Here is a 17,972-nt window from a genome sequence, read left to right as displayed (position 1 = left end):
CTAATTGCTGGGGCATAATTGTTGCAACATTACTTGGTGTTCCTATAATTCTCTGCAGCCAATCAAGGTGGCCAATTCTGTAATTACAACATAGTGAATTCTCAGGCACCAGCATCCAACTGCTTACAGCGCTCGGTTTACAAGAATCCCTTTCCAGCACTTTTACAGGAAAGGGCTTAACTGACAAAGGCAAGAAAGTCATGTCAGCAAATAATTTTTGAAAATAACTTTGTAAGTATACATATACATAGAAAATAATAAACATTTTATAATTATAATTGAAATAATCAGATGTAATTGAAAGTAGTTTCTAAAATCTGTCTCAAGATCCTTGCCCATTCAACTCCACGCTAGCTGGACGACAAGAGTCATGTTTGCAATGATCATATTCTGAGACCCAGACATATCTCAACGGGCCTTTGCACACATCGGACATGAACCACACTTGGCCTTGTTCTCGCAATGACACTGCAAGCATTTTGTTGTTTTCCAAATGTTGTCTGGAACATGTAACACATCTATGTCCTTTCCACAAGTCAGGGGGTCAAAAGATTCAATCTACTAAAATCCCGAAGGAAGTGGTGGCCCTGGAAATACTCTGTGTGATGTAGCATAGAATGGGAAGTTCTTATTGGTAGCCAACCCATGAGTCATTTCCATTTTCCTTAGAGTAAAACTCATGCCCTTACCTTGGCTTCCAAGGTCCTGCACATTCTGGAGCTTAATCCCCTCCCACCTCGCCCCACTCCCTCATGCTGTGCCAGCCCCCACTGGCCTTCTTTCTGCTCCTCAAACAGACACACTGATTCCCAGCTCAGGGCCCTGGCTCTCACTATTCTCTCTGCCTATTGCTCTTCCCTCAGCCTTTCCTGGGGCTGCTCCTTTCTTAACTGTATGTCTCACCTCCAGTGCTGTCCTCATGGTGAACCCTTCTCTAGCACCTAAATGCCATTCTCACACTAAATTTCATATTATTTTGCTTCCATCTTGAATGGCCATTATCACAAGCTGGTGCTATCTTGTTAATGAACTCCCTTGTCACTGTCTGTCCCTCCAGTATGTAGCTTCTGTGAGGACAAAGTCTTGTTCACCACGGTATCCCCAACACCTGTAACAAAAGTGGTCTGTAATAAGTACCCAATCAACAGTTGTTCAACAAAAGACATGAATGAAGGAATGAGTGAACATATATTTTCTGCTCCTTTGTTTTAATGTTTTCCAACTGACTTTTGCTTTATCCAAGAAATGTAATTATATGTATCAGTACCTGCCTGATTTTGGCTCACCACCATGTTTATTATTGTCACTACCACTAGTCCTCAATCCACTGCATTTATTAAACACTTACAGGGAATGGCACTGCACCAAATGCCATGGAGGAGAAGGAAGACCAAAAGCCATCAGGACTTCTGTCAGAAATCCTTCCATCTAATTGTCAATGAGAATAAACAAATTAGACCAACATGTGGCCAGAGATAATAGCACTGTGGTTAGACACTCTTAGTTCCTGCCCCTTATGGTCTGAACTGTGCCCCCAAATTCATATGTTGGGCAGTCTTAATCTCCAGTACACCAGAATGTGACTATTTGGAAATGGGGCCTTTAAAGTGGCAAGTAAGGTCATTTGGGTGGGTCCTAATCCAATATGACCAGCATCCTCAGTAGAAGAAGAGATGAAGACACAGAGGGAAGACCACGTGAAGGCAAACATGGTCATCTATAAGAGAAGGAGAAAGGTCGTAGAAAAATATCAACTCCACTAACAACTTGGCTTTGGACTTCTATGTCGCTCCCAGAACTGAGAGAAAATAAATTTCTATTGTTTAAACTGCCTGGTCTTTGGTACTTTGTTACAGCAGCCTGAGCAAACTCATATACTCTCCAATCTTCGTTTTTGTTTACTTGCATCTGTGAAGGAAAATGCTGAAGACCTGGCAACCCAGCTCCGGGCGGCACTTCCTGGCCTCCCCAGCAGATGGAAAATGGCCATGTGACTAAGGAGCTGTAAACAGAGGTGACACGTGACTTTGGCTCTCCCCTAACACCCTCACTCTTCAGACTCCAGTCTTAAGTCAAATTCAGGGAGGCTGTTGGTGGAGAGGGCAGAAAGGGAAGGAGACACCAAGAGGTAGGAGGAGTGAGGTAAAAGTCTCCTAGATGGCAGACTGCACAAAGGCTTCTCCAGCCAAAGCTCTTTTCCAGGATCTCCACTTAAATTGTGTTGCATTGCTAAGCTGCTCCACCTAGAAATTCAGTAAATAGTAGCCTCAAAAAAAAAAAAAAAAATCCTGTAACATATCTGCATCAGAGCCAAGAGAAGGCAACCACTTAAGCACTTCTAAGTCCTGCAGCAGGCAAATGCCCTGAGGAAATGGGTGCTTTGATGTGGGGCAGGCAGGTGGGGTTGAAGTCCTCTAGTGAGAGTTTCTGACGATGAGGAAGTCCTCAAAGATCGGAGAAGGGCCCAGTAAGGGAGGGAGGAAAAAAATCAAAAGTAAACTTAAGTTATTTAAAAGTTCCATTAGGGGTTAGTCTTATTACTAGAACGGAGAGCAAAGACTCTTCCCCAGTATCTGCTCCTGGATGGACACATCACACTTGGGACACCTGATGCTACCTTGGGCTACATCATAAGTGGTTTTGAGGGGCCTCCATGAAATTATACTATTTTTCACTTGATACTTATGGACCAAAAAAAAAAAAAAAATGCATCCTGGAGTCCCAAGAATCAAACACGCTTTTGGAATAACTTACTTAAAAATGCAGGCTCCTCAGCCATTGTGCCAACCAAATAGCAGCAAACAAGCCCAAGCCCTAAAATAATACAGGATGCCAATAGTGAAATCTACTGAAAAACCAAATTGTACTTCTTTCATGGACTGGGACCTCCAGAAATCCTCTGTGGCACCAAACATACCCCATGGAGTGTCCTATTTTCACACTGCAGAGGATGGGCTTTCCTAAACGTGGACCCCTTCATTTACTCCTTTAAGCCATCCCCCAATCTCATGTCTGGGGCTTGTGGGCCACAGTGGAGTTTGGGGAAAGCTTCAGGTGGAGATTTTGTCAAAGATAAATGGCCTGGCCCAGCGAGTGGCACTGAGCTGGAAGGAAACCCGGGATGTGGCGCCATGAATCAGTGAGTTCCCTCAGGAGGAGAGGCGGTCTGCTTATTACACTCACCTTGTCATCGATCGAAACCATACAGACATCAGGCCTTGCCCCGCAGGCAGCCAGAGCAGCAGTTTCCAATTTATCTGCAGTTGAATCCTGAAACCCCAAAGTACAAGCTGGTCCATTCAAAGTACAGGAGCCACGACCCACACTTCCCCACACCACCCTGGGTGAGAGGTGGGAGGCTCCTGAGTGTCTGTGTGACTCCTGACCCCAGCATCCAACAAGAGAGAGGTGGGCGCACACCCCAAAGGGCCTCTCTCCTCATCACTGCATTCTCGGGGCCCAGCCCCACCCCAGTAAATGTCTGTCCAACAAATAAATACATGCATTATTTTAAAAGCAAGCAACTGAAATATCGCATCGGCATTTAAATAATTTTGGAGATTCTATAATAAGGGCAAATAGCTTACTCTGTATTGTTTAGTGAAAAAAGAATAATGCATATTATTATTACTAATAATGTTTAGAGAAATATAATAATACATATTCTGTATAACCCCAATTAGATCATAATAACTTTGATAGTATTTATGCCAACATGCTAATAAAAGTTGCTTCTTTTTTTTGCCATTATATATTTCGCTTTATGTGTTTTTAATCCTTCGATTTTTCTGGGTTATACACCCATCAGTTGTTACAACCAGTAAAGAAATAAAACCTAAAAATGAAACACAGTCCTTTCCCCTACTGTGCCTCCATGGTGCACAGTTGTCTTACTGTGAAGAGTTCCCAGGATCTGTCAGTATAATGCCCGTGACCTGCAGTGTTCCCAAGGGTGAGGGCCACTCAGGGAGAAGCTAGTAACCCAAATGTCAGCACAATGTCATCACTACTCATTTGGAGTTTTTCCTTTTTAATACAAGCAGAATGTGATACTACAAGGCCTACAGTTTAACTCATGGTATTTTGTCTTCCTACTTCTCACAATAAAGTGGAAGTCTCAGTTGCTCTAGATACCATCACACTCCATCGTACAAAACCGGCCGCTCTTCTCCACTTCTGATAGAGCATCCCTGCTAGCCCTCCAACCTGGAACCCGAAGTTGGCTTCTCTAGACAGATCTTCAGCTGACAGGAATCTTGGTCTAAACATTGGGCCAGAAAATAAGATTCGAAGCTACAAATATTGACTCTTGCTTTGGCTGGCATGATGATTGGCGGGGTCACTTCAGCTCAGAAAGGTTTTCCTGGCTGCCTGTGGATAAATATACAGCACTGTGGAGCACCCTGCTTTAGCACCGAGGGCTGGCTTAATGTGTGTTTTAGGTATCCAGGCGGAGTAACCATGTACAAGACTGTAGTATCATGAATGAAGTTTAGCACCATCACCAATGCTGTGGGGCCTTCGGTGGATCTTCACCCAGGGCACGGGAGAGCCTCATACAAAACAATTATCTTTCCCTAATGCTTGCACCACTAGCATTTCTTCCCTTTTCAAAATAGAAATATAATTACATGCCAGGGAGTATGGGAGAATTAAGGTGGAAAATCTCAGCAAGGCAGCCAACCATGAATTCTAACCATTACAGCTGAGCTGGAGCATGTGATGGCAAAAGAGAGAAACAGCTGTAGGAGAAGAACTTGTCAGTAATGACAGAGAGGTCTTCAGGCCCCATTCAGCCTGAATCTCTCACCTAAAATCAGTGAGAGCTGTACAAATCCCACCCCTACACCAGAGCAGATCACCACATGTTTTGTCTTTTCTTGCAAAGACATTGCTATATTCTATGCACACTGGTGGAGAGCCAGACCCCCAGTACTTCCAGGCTTTCAAGGATTCATAGATAGCAAATAAACCACAGAAAGGGAAGTGAAGGAGCATTGAGACCAATGGATCTCAAACTCAGATCATCACATCACAATCACTTGGACTCAACTGCCAGAGCCTCTGATTCAGAGGAGGTGGTAGGGCCACACCTCTGTTGCTCGTGGCTTCCTAAGGTGGGGCAGAGGGAGGTAGAAGAAGAGATTTCTTAATCAGGAAAGAACACCAGATCGATTTCACCCCATCAGCTGTGGAACAGCAGTCTCTCCAAGAGCAGAACAAACCATTCTAGAAAGACCACACCACAGGGCAACAGCCAGCAACCTCTCTTCTTCTCCCAAGATGGCACCATGCTCTAGCACCGCATCAGTCAGGAAAGGCTAGGGTAGGTAACCATGGCACAAAGATCTCTGCGGCTTAACACAACAAAGTTTAGTTTTCACTCAAGGAAGTTTCTTGCTGGTTGAGTTATGTCCCTGGATTGGGTTTTCCTCCACACAAGGTGGCTTAGGTCTCATGAACCTCCATGTGAACCCTTACCTCCGTGGTATCCGTGGCAAGGGCAGAGGAACCTGTGAAGGCTTCTGCTCTCATGTCACTGGCCAAAGCAAGTCATCAGGCCAAGCCTAACTTCATGAGAGAGGGGCAGCGTAACCTTCCATGGAGGACAACAAGATCCATTGGTTAATACTCGTAGTGTTACCATAGTGACTCAGTTGTATATTTCTTCTTGATCACATTTCATCTTCTCCCGGAGAGTAAAGAGGGTCCCAGAAGTCTCAAGCACACATGATATCAGAGTACACCCCATCCCAAGGCCAGAATGGTTATAAAGACAGGATAAAGGAGGCAAAAGATTTTGTTATTTTATTATTTCAATCATTTAAAGGTTACCAAGAATACTGTGGCTGTTGCTACTGTTTAATGACTGAAAGAATAATAGCAAGGAATCTGTACATGTGATAACATTTCACAGAACACACACACGCACACAAGCACACCAGTGCACTGGTGACACTAAAACCAGTATTCCGGTTACTAGTATTGCACCAATATCAATTTCAGATTGTGATAACGTATTACAGTTATGTAAGATGTTAACATTGGGGGAAGCTAGGTAAACGGTACATGGGAATACTCTGCATTTTTTTTAAAGATTTTACTTATTTATTCATGAGAGATACAGAGAGAGGGGCAGAGACACAGGCAGAGGGAGAAGCAGGCTCCCTGCAGGGAGCCCGGATGCGGGACTCGATCCCAGGACCCCGGGATCATGCCCTGAGCCAAAGGCAGGTGCTCAACCACTGAGCCACCCAGGTGTCCCTATTCTGTACTATTTTTGCAACTTCCTGTAGGTCTATAATCTTGCAGAATCAAAAGTTAAAAAAAAGAAAATCTCAAGGCAAGATTCTCCATCCAGGTCCTTTGCCTCACATCTTCTCTACAAATATCCCACATGTGAGCGGTGAGAGAACTTGTCTCAGGAAAGTGATTTTTTTTTTTTTCTAGAAAAGCGGGAAATCTGATTAATGTGCCAGGGAGATGTCTGCAGACATTCACCTACCTATCTGCACCTTCAGTCTCTGCAGAAATATAGATGAAATCTCTCCTTTGAAAGTTAAAATAAAAGCCCGTCAATCCCCTTGTGTGCCCCCTTTACTGCAGGTAATAAGTGGGAGCCAGGTGAATTGCTATGTATTTCCCTTTAAATTCTTGGGATTTCAGTGACAGACCAAGGCTCTCATCTGTCAGCAAACTGTTCCAGGCAGACCCATTACTTTAGCACCACAATAAAACGAAGGACATCACGATAATCCGTCAAACAAAAGCAGCTGGGAGCATCATCGTGTACCAGAGGCTGTATTCATTTGCCCAGAACATTTAAAAATCTATGCCCCAGCTCTTCTCCCCAAAGTCCTTATTTCACCCAATAAAAATAAATTTAAAGTGCATAAATGTATATTAAAAATATCTAAGCAAACACTTGCAGCTAAATAATGTTCACCCAGATGCGCCTGCATTTTTTTTATCGTTAGACATGTTTCCTGTTCTCCCAAGTAAATATTTCACTGAAAATGCTCCCCAAGTAGTTGTTATCTCGATATTTTCACAATAGAATATTCTGTGCTCTACACATATAAATACTGTGAATAACCAGACATTTTCCCGAAGAGACCACTGATTTCCCTGCATTTTGCAAAATGATTCTCTCCATAACGCTAGCTCTGGGAGCAGACACCATGCTTAGCAGGGTGTGAATTCCAAAACCCAAGGCACCAGATCCCAGTAATTCCTTAGCCTGAAACAAATTGAGACCCTACAGAATTTGTAAGTACGTTTCATTCAAAGCTTCCAAAGGACAGGGAAACATTGAGCTCAAACATTGAGGTCACACGGACCCCATAGTTGAAGGCTGTTTCTTCCACTCGGGTGACTTTGGCCAAGTTATCTATTGTCCCATCTGTAAAATGGGAAAGAACAGTCGTGCCTGCTGCCTGTATGTGTGGAGTGGTTGGCCCTCCAACAGTATCTGGTCCTCCTGCTGTGCTTAACCAGAGCAAGCAGTCAGGTGACAGCCCGGAGCACCGGTAACTCTCCCTGCAGAAGACTTCCCACATCCATAGAGACCCTGTTGTCCATTCTTGTGGGGATTTAACATCCAGTGCCCCATTAGGCTCTCGCCCTAGAGGTACTCCAGGAGTGGTTCTCAAACTTGAGTGTGCAGCAGAATTATCAGGGGGGAGAGGAGGAGGAGAGCTTGTTAAAACACAGATTTCTGGGCCCTTGCCCTCGAGGCTCATACTTAGTAGATCTAGGTGTTACTTGAAATGTTGCATTTCTTTTCCTTTTCTTTTTTTTAAGATTTTTATTTATTTATTCATGAGAGACACACAAAGAGAGAGAGAAAGAGAGAGAGGCAGAGACACAGGCAGAGGGAGAAGCAGGCTCCATGCAGGGAGCCCGACATGGGACTCGATCCCGGGTCTCCAGGATCACACCCTGGGCTGAAGGCGGCGCTAAACCACTGAGCCACCCGGGCTGCCCCAAGAGATGTTGCATTTCTAACACCTTCCCAGCTGATGTTAATACTTTCTGCAGCCCCCACTTTGAGAACCACTGATTTAGAACAGGAGCATCTTCCAACCTTTTCTGCAAAAGGCTAGATAGTATGTATGTTGGCCTTTGCAGACTGCACAGTTCTGTTGCGACTACTCAACTTTGTCATTGTCACATAAAGCAACTAGAGATCACATACCCTACGTTTCAGGGAAACTTTATTTACAGACACTGAAGTTTCAATTTCATATAATTTTCACATGCCATGAAATGCAATATTATGCTTTTGTTAGTTTGTTCTCAACTGCTTGAAGACGCAAGAACTATTCTTATGGTCTTGAGCCATAGGAAAACTGGTGAGTGGCTGGCTTTGGTCTTCGGGTTATCCCTACACCCATCCCTACACCTAGAACACCAGGAAAATGCAGTGCTTTCAGCCCCGGCTCAATAAAAACGTCTCCATGTTTCCTTCTCCATCTGTTTCTCTGCCTGACGAGCCCACTCTGTTCACAGTGCTCCCTACCGGCTCTCCCCCGGAGGCCAGCTCAGCTGAATCAACATGGCCTTGGCCACCACCAGGCCTCGAGAGTTCTCCCTGCCGCCTCCCCACCTCAGCCTTCTTTCAGCTTCACTTTTGCTCTTTTTATAGCTTTGCACAAATTTGTCTCTGTGGCAAATTTACAGCACGCACTGCTTGTCTGAACTATTTAAAGGCACAATATTCTCGACTGTGCCATAAAGCTTTCCCATTCTGTGTGTTTTATTTCTCTGTTTGAGAACCTTTTATGAAATCAGCAGCGAGGCGGAAGGAAGTCATTTGCATACTTGGCTCCATACACCTGGAATTCCTTAATTTTCGGGATTAGCAAAATGAGTCTAATAAAAAGTGGAGGCCCTTGTGAGTCATCTCTGTAAAGTCCCTTCATTACCTTTGCCTTGCACCCAATCTGAAGGCCCATTTCAGAAACTTCACATGGTGCTGGTCAGTTATGATGATTTTATGAACTGGTTCATAATTTTATATAACACGGTTTGTGTTTCTAGTGTTTCTCAGAGTTAACATGACAGTTCTCTTCTTCCATCCCCCTCTTGAGAGGACACATCTCAGGGTGATCAGAGATGGTTCGAGGGTGACAAGTGTGAAAATCACTATCACATTGCAGTTCTATGAGAGCAGAATCTTAGCACCAATTGTGCTGTTATTTGAGATTATCTTTGCAGGTCCTGCTTTTATCGTCTCCCAAGTGGAGAACACATATATCCCCTTCTTCTGTTCCGTTCTACGCTTGCTCCCAGAGCAATCTGGATGCTTCCAAGAACTTCTAAAAATCCTATTCACCCTGTCCCTACAGAATCGAAGAAAATATGCATCAGTTGCTCCAGCACTTAAGGAGACTCTGATTAAGGTCAGGTCAACAATGCAGCTGCCATTGCTGGCCTTCTGCAAGCGGGCTTGAAAACACCATATATATTGATTGCCAACGTGGTTTCCAGTTAATTCAAAGTTCCACATGCGACTCCTTACAGAACTGACAAAACATAAATTGGTCTCACAAAAGTAGACAGTTCCCATAGTTGGGGATTAAAACAAAATACAACAAAACAAACAAAAATCCTCTCTGAAAACACCACTGATTTTTTTTCCCCAAAAATATAACTACTATGTCACCAAGCCCAAGAGCAGAGAAGCCATAGCTGCCTGAAGTCAGCAGTTGCAATCAGGATAATTCTGAAACTGAATAATGCATGCTGGAATGCTGTTTACAGGAAATGAGCAATTTATTTTATTATCCAAATTTTAAACCCTTTTAATATGCCTCCCAAGAAGACGTCTGATTTAGAAAATTGCAAAAGAGAACTTAAGAGAGGACAAGGGATACTAAAAAATTTCACCACCATAAAGGCTAGATAAAGAAACTTTACAGGCAGTTTGAACAAAACTCAGTAAGTACACCCACATAAATTACTTTACATTGGTGGCTATAAGCAACCAACATCCATAGATTTTTTTGTTTGGAGTAACAAAAAAAAATGTGAAAAGTCAAAACACAATTTTATATTCAACAGAAATAAAAATATGTTAAATTCCTTTCCTGAAATTAATTGTGTGTGTATGTGCACATACACATGTGTATATTGGCAAATACATAAAATGTTTCCAGAAGAATTGTAGCAAACTGCTAGCAGTAGTCAAAAGGGCTTGGGGAAGGGATTTCTCTTTTCATCATGTTCCTTTCTGACCTGTTTACACTTGCTAACTGTACACACATACTTCTACTTTTTGGATCATTGGAATTTACATTGGTAGTGAAATTGTGAATGATTTTTTAATGTTTTTCTTCTTGCTTATCTGTATTTTTAATGAAAATAATTTAAAGAAATGTCATTTTTAGGACCTTAATAGGTCCTTCATCTGAATATGAAGGCAGAGGTATATGGATAGTATATTTATAATTTTTAAAATTTTGTAATAAATCAAGTTCTCACACATGCACTGTCTATACTAAAGAGGCCTAAACTATCAGCTTTCCCAAAACATTCATATTTCTTAGTCCCACATTGCAATGGACTATGCAATGCAGGCAATTTCTGTTTTCATCCATCAAACTGGGCCAGCTCCTCCATGAAGATTGAGAAAATCGTCAAATACATAAGTAGGAGGGTAGCCAAGGCCCACTCCCACCTCTAGGAAGGACACATGGTCTCATGGCCTCTCTGGCTGCCCACAGTAGCCACATTTGCCCTCATCAAGAGCATAGACGAAGCGCAAAAGGGCCCAGTGGAAAGGATTCAGTCTACCTCTTTATATTACTGACAAGGAGCTGGTGCTGAGAGACACCTTGTCTTAGATAACTCAGCTGGTCAGAGAGAACTCACACGTCGGTTAGCCTCTAACCACCACTAACTAGCTTAGGGAGCCTAGTTGGCTAGCTCACCCCGGCTGTGTTTAGTTTATACAATTAACCTATCACATTTAGAAAAGAAAACAGGGTCCTAAGAAAAAGGGAGCAAGAAGATTGGTATTGATGGAAGACAAAGCATCCTGTTGATGCCCCAACCAAAGCCAGGGCATTAGGGACGGCTCATGCTGAAAAATGCAACACAGGGACAAGTTGGGGGGTTAATGGATATTTTTTTAATAAGGAGAAAGGAAGTGGCATGTATTGGATGTCTACATGTGCTAGGCATTCAGCAGTAATTCCCTCAAATAAGAGATGTATCATCATCCATATTTTTACAAATGATAGGAAATAACATGATGGAGATCACATAGCTCCTGCATGGGCTGGATTTTCAACCCAAGCTTGTCTGAGTCCAGAGCTCAGACTTGAAATCTCTACATCCAACAGCCTTTCAAGTCAATAGATGAAGCAAACTTTGCCTACCTCAAACTTTTACTAAGCAAATATAGAGATTTTCAAAGTTTGCTGCCCACTGACCATGCTAAAGAGGAAAGTAGTAGAAGGAAGTACTCTTTGCCTGTTAGAGAAAATAAAGGGAAATTTGCACTTACTGAGCATTTAATGTATATTAAGCAATACTGTGTGTACTTAACATATGCTGTCTCATTGGATTTAAATTAGGTTGGAAGTTGATAGCGTTTTAGGGAGCAGCGAAAGAATGGCCAACAATCCCAACTCCAAAGACACAGGGACTCACAGAGGTGGAGAGGGGAGTTTTCCAGATGACCTCATCCAATACAGCTATGGTTTTGACTTGTGAGGTTCCTGGCTTGGGAGAAATGATAAACAACTGTATGTCTGAGCTTCTCAGATGGAGTACCAAGCTGATTCTGTTTCAGCACCATCTAGAGGCTTTCTCTGGACACTCCAAGCTGAGGAACTGTCATTCTTTAATAATAATAATAATACTTTTGGTTAAATACCCAGAAGTGGGATTGTTGGACCCTAGGGTACTTCTATTTTTAACTTTTTGAGAAACCACCATACTGTTTTCCAGAGCAACTGCACCCTTCTACATTCCCACCCACAGTGTGCAAGGGTTCCAATTTCTCCACATTCATTAACATTTGTCTTTTGTTTGTTTTGTTTTTGTTTTTGATAATAGCCATGCTGACAAGCATAAGGTGATATTTCACTGTGCTTTTGATTTGCATTCCCTGGGTGATTAGTGACATTGGGGATTTTTTCATATAGCTTGCTGGCCATCACATTTGGAAAAAAAAATCTATTCAAGCCCTTAGTCCATTTTTTCATGTAGGTATTTGTTGTTTATTAATTTTGTTTTATTTTATTTCTTGCTATCAAGTAGGAGGAGTTCCTTATATTGTTTTTGGAGATTTACCCTTTGTCAGATATATGTTGTGCAAGGTCTTTTCTCCCATTCTCTAGGTTACCTTTTTTCTCGTTGATAGTTTCCTTTGCTGTGCAAAAGCCTTTGATTGCAAACCCACTTCTGAGCACTTAACAAAAGAACTGGGGAAAAAAAAAGATCTGAAATCAGGATCTACAAGTGATACTAGCATTCCCATGTTCATTACAGTATTATTCACATTAGCCAATACATGGACATAACCTAAATGTCCATTGACAGGGACCCCTGGGTGGCTCAGTGGCTGAGCATCTGCCTTTGGCTCAGGGTGTGATCCCAGAATCCTGGGATGGAGTCCCAGATTGGGCTCCCCCTCTGCCTATGTTTCTACGTCTCTCTTTGTGTCTCTCATGAATAAATAAAATCTTTTCAAAAGAAATCAATCAATCAATAAATGTCCATTGACAGAGGAATGAAAAAAGGAAATGTGGAATATATACACAATGGAAAACAATGAAACTTTTAAAAAGAAGGAAAATTTGCACCTGCAACAGCATGGGTAGGCATTGAGGATATTATCCTAGTGAAATAAGCCAGTCACAGAAGGGCAAATACTGCAGGATTCTATACGATGTATCAAAAATAGTCAAATACATAGATTCCAAGAGTGAAATGATGGTTGCCAGGGGCTGGGAAGAAGGAGAAACGGGGAGGTGCTTATCAATGGGCATAAAGTTTCCATCACCCAGGATGAAGAAGCTCTCGAGAGCTGCTGTACCACATTACGCCTATATTGACAATATCATGCACTTAGAAATTAGTTCAGAGGGTAGATCTCATGTTGAGTGTCCTTACCGCAATAAAAGAAAATTGAAAATAAGAAAGTGCTAGGTTGACTTTTGGCATTTAGGTGTTTCCCAAGCTATATCAAGTGTTAAACTCACTCCAAATCGTCGTCATCAGCTGATGTCTATCAAATGCTCACTCTACTGAGAGCTTTATATCTTTCATCTCATTCAGTGCTCTCAACTTCCCTACGAGGCAACTGCTTTACTAACTCCTTTTCACAGATAAAGAAACCGAGGCTCAGAGTGACTAAGAAATTTGACCAAAGACTCCGAACCACTAAGTAGTGCAGCCAGAATTCAGAACCCAAGGCTGAGTTTCTAACCACTACACCCCACCCTCTTTCCAGAAAGAACATTAACGAAGAATCCTGGCCAAACAAATAGTTGTCGCTTATATCCTCTTTGTAATTTTATGAGATACGGTTTGTGGTTCTGAAAGTTGAGAAATTTAAATAATTTTTATTCCTCTCTTCCCCCACATCCTGCTTACCCTCAGTCAAACAGGGAAATTAATATCCAGACCCTGCCATCCTCCCCCACCTTCTCTCCTTCCTCATCAGCTGAAGAAAAGCCACAGACCTGGGTGATTATCTATATTCACATCTCATCATCTGAATACCAAGGAAAGACCAGGAGGACTGTAAATCACCATGATGAAAAATGAGGCGCCAACTCATCCCTCAGGACTCCAAGGCAACACCCCTAGGATGAAGCAAAGACAGACTGTGTGTAGTTCTGGTGGTTGCCACAGATGCCAATTAGGATGTCACGAAATCCATCTTCTCTCCCTCCTCGGCACACCCCTGCACGGCATTAGCAGCCTCACATGTAGTTACTGATGATGAAAGACTGAGTCTGGTCCATGGAAAGAAAGGAGAGGAAACAGGTGCCACCTTCAGGACTGGTACACACCCTCCCAGGGCTCCCCACCTCACCCCACAACACTCTCCCTCCTCCCACTCTTCAAGCTGAAGTCCACAAACAGGGTGACTTTGAGAGCCCTGTGTTGAGGATGGCAGAGCCACCAGACAGGAAAAGACAGTAGTACCTTCGAATCACTGTTTATAAAGAAGAGTTCTGTGCTGATCAAAAAAAATACTAGTTTGAGATTTTATGTGAGTGAGAAATAGCTTTTACTCTAAAGGCACTGATGTTTGGCAGTTGTTCACAGCAGCTTTTCTTTCCCTAACGAATGCAGTTATTGCTTGATGTCATCAATTGTCTTGGTTGGGAATGTACTTAGTTTCAGCAACGAAGCACTGCTCCTCAGAGCTAGGATGTGGCTCAGTATGGTGGCTGGGGTCTTTGCTTTTAGGTAACTCTGCCCTCTCTTACAAGGCATTTACCCCTACGCGTATCACCTCATGGCTGCTATCCACTAGCAGCTCGACCTGAGCATTATTGTAGGCAGGAAGAAAACAAAGAGAAGCTAGAAGGACAACACTGCTATCAAGAAAGAAAAAGCTAAAAAAAAAGTTAAAATTAAAATAAAAAAAGAAAGGAAGAAAAGGCTTTCCACAAGCTTCTTGGTTTAGGTTTCATTGATTACCACTGAGTAACACGCTCACCTCAAGCAGCTGGCAGTCCGATATAGTGAATAATTATAACAGAGCACACCAAGGATCTGGAAATATGCCATGGTTTTTGTAAGGAAGGGGGGATCTGGGGTACTAGCAGTGTCTGTGTCAGTAGTGTACAGAACTAGTATACAGGAGTTTAGCTAAGAAGGATCACTAAGAGCCCCTTGCCTAGCCATTAACTTGTGGAAAAACCCCCATACTTCCTCTTCCCCAAGATACATATTTTGACCAACTACTTTACTCTTCTCCCACTGAACAACATGTCCCCTTCAGCATGGACACCCCAGTAATGCATACTACTTTTTTAAGATTTCATTTCGAACTTGCAATGAACTATATTAGGATACTACTTTGGTTTTGTGTTTTTTTTTTTTATGATAGTCACACCCAGAGAGAGAGAGAGGCAGAGACACAGGCAGAGGGAGAAGCCGGCTCCATGCACCGGGAGCCCGACGTGGGATTCGATCCCGGGTCTCCAGGATCGCGCCCTGGGCCAAAGGCAGGCGCCAAACCGCTGCGCCACCCAGGGATCCCACTACTTTGGTTTTTGATGAAATGTGCCGCATCTTAGAGTCAGAAAGCATGTCTCTGGGGGATAAAGTCATCTCATGAAGCCACACTTGCCTTGTACTACTTCCCTCCTGCCTTCCATCAACTCAGCTCTCCTCTCCCGCTCTCTCCTCATGAGCTCCTGAGTGGTTTATTCCATAAACAAAAGGACAGATTCACTTCTTTTGGATGGAGAGTGGTTGTGTAAAGTCAGAAGGCTTGGCTAACAAGAGTCAACTGGTTAAGAACACCCATGCTGAAGAAGACCCATCAGGCAATAAGAGGACAAACCATCCCGAACTGTTTGGTGCATTTGGGAATGGAGTCAGGTGTCTGTTTTCACATTTGTTCTGATTTTATAAAAGAAAAGGACCAGTGTTTGAATTAGGAGCAGATATTCTTAAGTATAGTCACCAGCCTAACCCAATATACCACCACTTCCACTGAGAATCTAAAATTTTAATCATTGTACTCTTGTAAACAGATTTATCACATAGGCCAATCTAGCTGAGATGAACAAACTGGATCAGGCTATAAACATGGAATGGGTAAAAATGTTGTACCTGGTCTATTGGGGGCTGCACACTAGGATGATCATTCAAGAAGAACCAAAGTAGGGACACCCAGCTGGCTCAGTCTAGAGCATGTGACTTGATTTTAGGGTTGTGAGTTTGAGCCCCATGCTGCGTGTAGAGATTACTTAAAAATTAAAAAAAATAAAAAATAGAAAACCGGGGATGCCTGGGTGGCTCAGCAGTTGAGCGTCTGCCTTTGGCTCAGGGTGTGAACCTGGAGTCCCAGGATGGAGTCCCACATCGGGCTTCCTACATAGAGCCTGCTTCTCTCTCTGTCTATGTCTCTGCCTCTCTCTGTGTGTCTCTCATGAATAAATAAATACAATTTAAAAAATTTTTTAAAATAATAAATAAAAAGCCAGAATAGATGACAGTGGACTTATGATATGGTGGAGGCCAGTATCCCAAAACTGACTTTGAATCTTATAGCCAATATCAATAGTAGTGAGAAACAAGGGATGCTTTCTTAAATTCAGCATCTTGCTTATCTTCATTATGAATGTAAAAACAAAACTAAATATGCTGTGTTTCAGCTCAAAGAAGTCTTGGTCATTTCAGCCTCATTAGGCTGATCCACTGTATGAAAGTCATTGCTAGCATTGTTGTGTGGGGTTAGATTCTGTTTGGCTTTCTGGAACTGGCAAGACAAACCTGGGAGATTCTTTCCATTTTCTGTTTTATTGTCCCTAAAGTGAAAACAGTAACATCTGATTTAGTTACACACAGGACATAGTATAATGAAATAACATACCAATAAGGATAATTATTAACTCAAATGTATTATGTGCCCAGCTTGGTGTCACTTGCCTTATATACAATTGCAATCAATCCACACTATCACAGCCGCTTCAAAAAGAAGATCAGTTTCTCATTCCTGAAGGTGAGTACACCTGAGACTCAGAGCGTGATTAGCCTGTCACATCACTGGTACATGGCTGAACTTGTACTGGGACTTATGTCTCTGTGACCACAATGCTTAGACTATTTCAAAGCCTTATACTGACGAAAGACACCAATGTGACTTTAAAGGTAAATTTAATAAAGGGTTTGGGGTGAAGTGTATTTTCTGTCTCTTTGTTTGCCTTAGCCTTTGCCTACCAGTGAGGAGACAAATATATTCAATTCTATGAAAACATAAAGAAAGGAAGGTTAGTTCAAAATATAGTTTGGTATATAGGTCCTCAAGAAGCAATCATCCAGAAACCAAAGAAACACATCCTTGCTTTCCTAACCTCATTGCCACCCTACTATGGGATGAAAAGATTGCTGAGCTCAGTTTTCAGAACTTTTATCAAAAGACTTAGATTTCAGAACCCATTTTAGAGGTTAAGATTTTTTTTAATTCTTACTGACTGATAAATGACATGGAAATGTGACAATATTTAGCCTATGTCTGTCTGTCTCTCTTGAAAGATAATTTGGGAGAAGTTGACTATCTGGAGAAAATTGCCAAGAAACTCTTCTATTGACTTTGTGTTTGTCCTTCCCCTTTAAGTGTCTGTGCTACAAGCAGATGGGCATGGTTATTTATGCAGCTCTTAGATGTAAGAAAGCATTGTCTCTGAAGCTTGCTTCTCTGGCACCATACTGACTTTGACCCGGTCTGGCGCACTAATGGAAAACACCTAGATAGATATAAGGTTGAGTAGTGCTCTGTTGCAGCTCTTGGAACAAAATGGCAGCCAGATTTTTAAATAAGCAGGTCTTCTTGGATCTTAAATGAATAAGGGCTCTAGTTATTGGGACATATGTAGAAATTAAAGAAATTCATGGTTTTCCTGAACAAAGGAAATTATAGACAAGTCGTTTGGTTTCAATACTACAGTAATTTAATTAAAGTAAAAAATGTTTGTCCCATTCCCTTCTTCAGCTAGGAAAATCGGGATATGTTTAATAACGGGGGACGAAGCCCACTTAACGAATCTGTAGTCTGCTTGCTCCTGAGGGATGTGTGTACTGAATTACATTTCCACTTGCACTACTTAATTTAGGAATTGATTGAATGCAGTCAGGTAGAGAGTATGGCTTTTTTTTTCCCTACATATGCATGTGGGTTATAAAAACATGAACAAAAAGAAAATCACTATACAGATAATACCTGGGCATAGTATCTATTAAAAGAACATGCGTTCTTGGTAAGACCCAGGCAA

General features: G+C 42.3%; 1 long non-coding RNA gene across 3 annotated transcripts in view; it reads right to left on the bottom strand.

Annotated features, from left to right (window-relative positions):
- The window catches only part of LOC111092856, a 134,761-nt gene that overhangs the window by 30,697 nt on the left and 86,092 nt on the right, over positions 1–17,972 (bottom strand). For 2 of the 3 annotated variants that reach the window (XR_005355788.1, XR_005355787.1), the window contains exons 2-3: positions 3,184–3,270; positions 904–1,108 (exon numbers count right to left, since the gene is read on the bottom strand). This is a non-coding gene — a long non-coding RNA (uncharacterized LOC111092856). Of the gene's footprint in view, positions 1–903; positions 1,109–3,183; positions 3,271–12,355; positions 12,437–17,972 lie in introns of those variants that run through there. The other variant, XR_005355789.1, reaches the window with a different exon arrangement.

This window comes from Canis lupus, chromosome 2 (genome assembly GCF_011100685.1).
Source record: "Canis lupus familiaris isolate Mischka breed German Shepherd chromosome 2, alternate assembly UU_Cfam_GSD_1.0, whole genome shotgun sequence".
Classification (NCBI taxonomy): Eukaryota; Metazoa; Chordata; class Mammalia; order Carnivora; family Canidae; genus Canis; species Canis lupus.
Note: the sequence above shows the minus strand (reverse complement) of the source record. Positions and strands in the feature narration are given on the sequence as shown.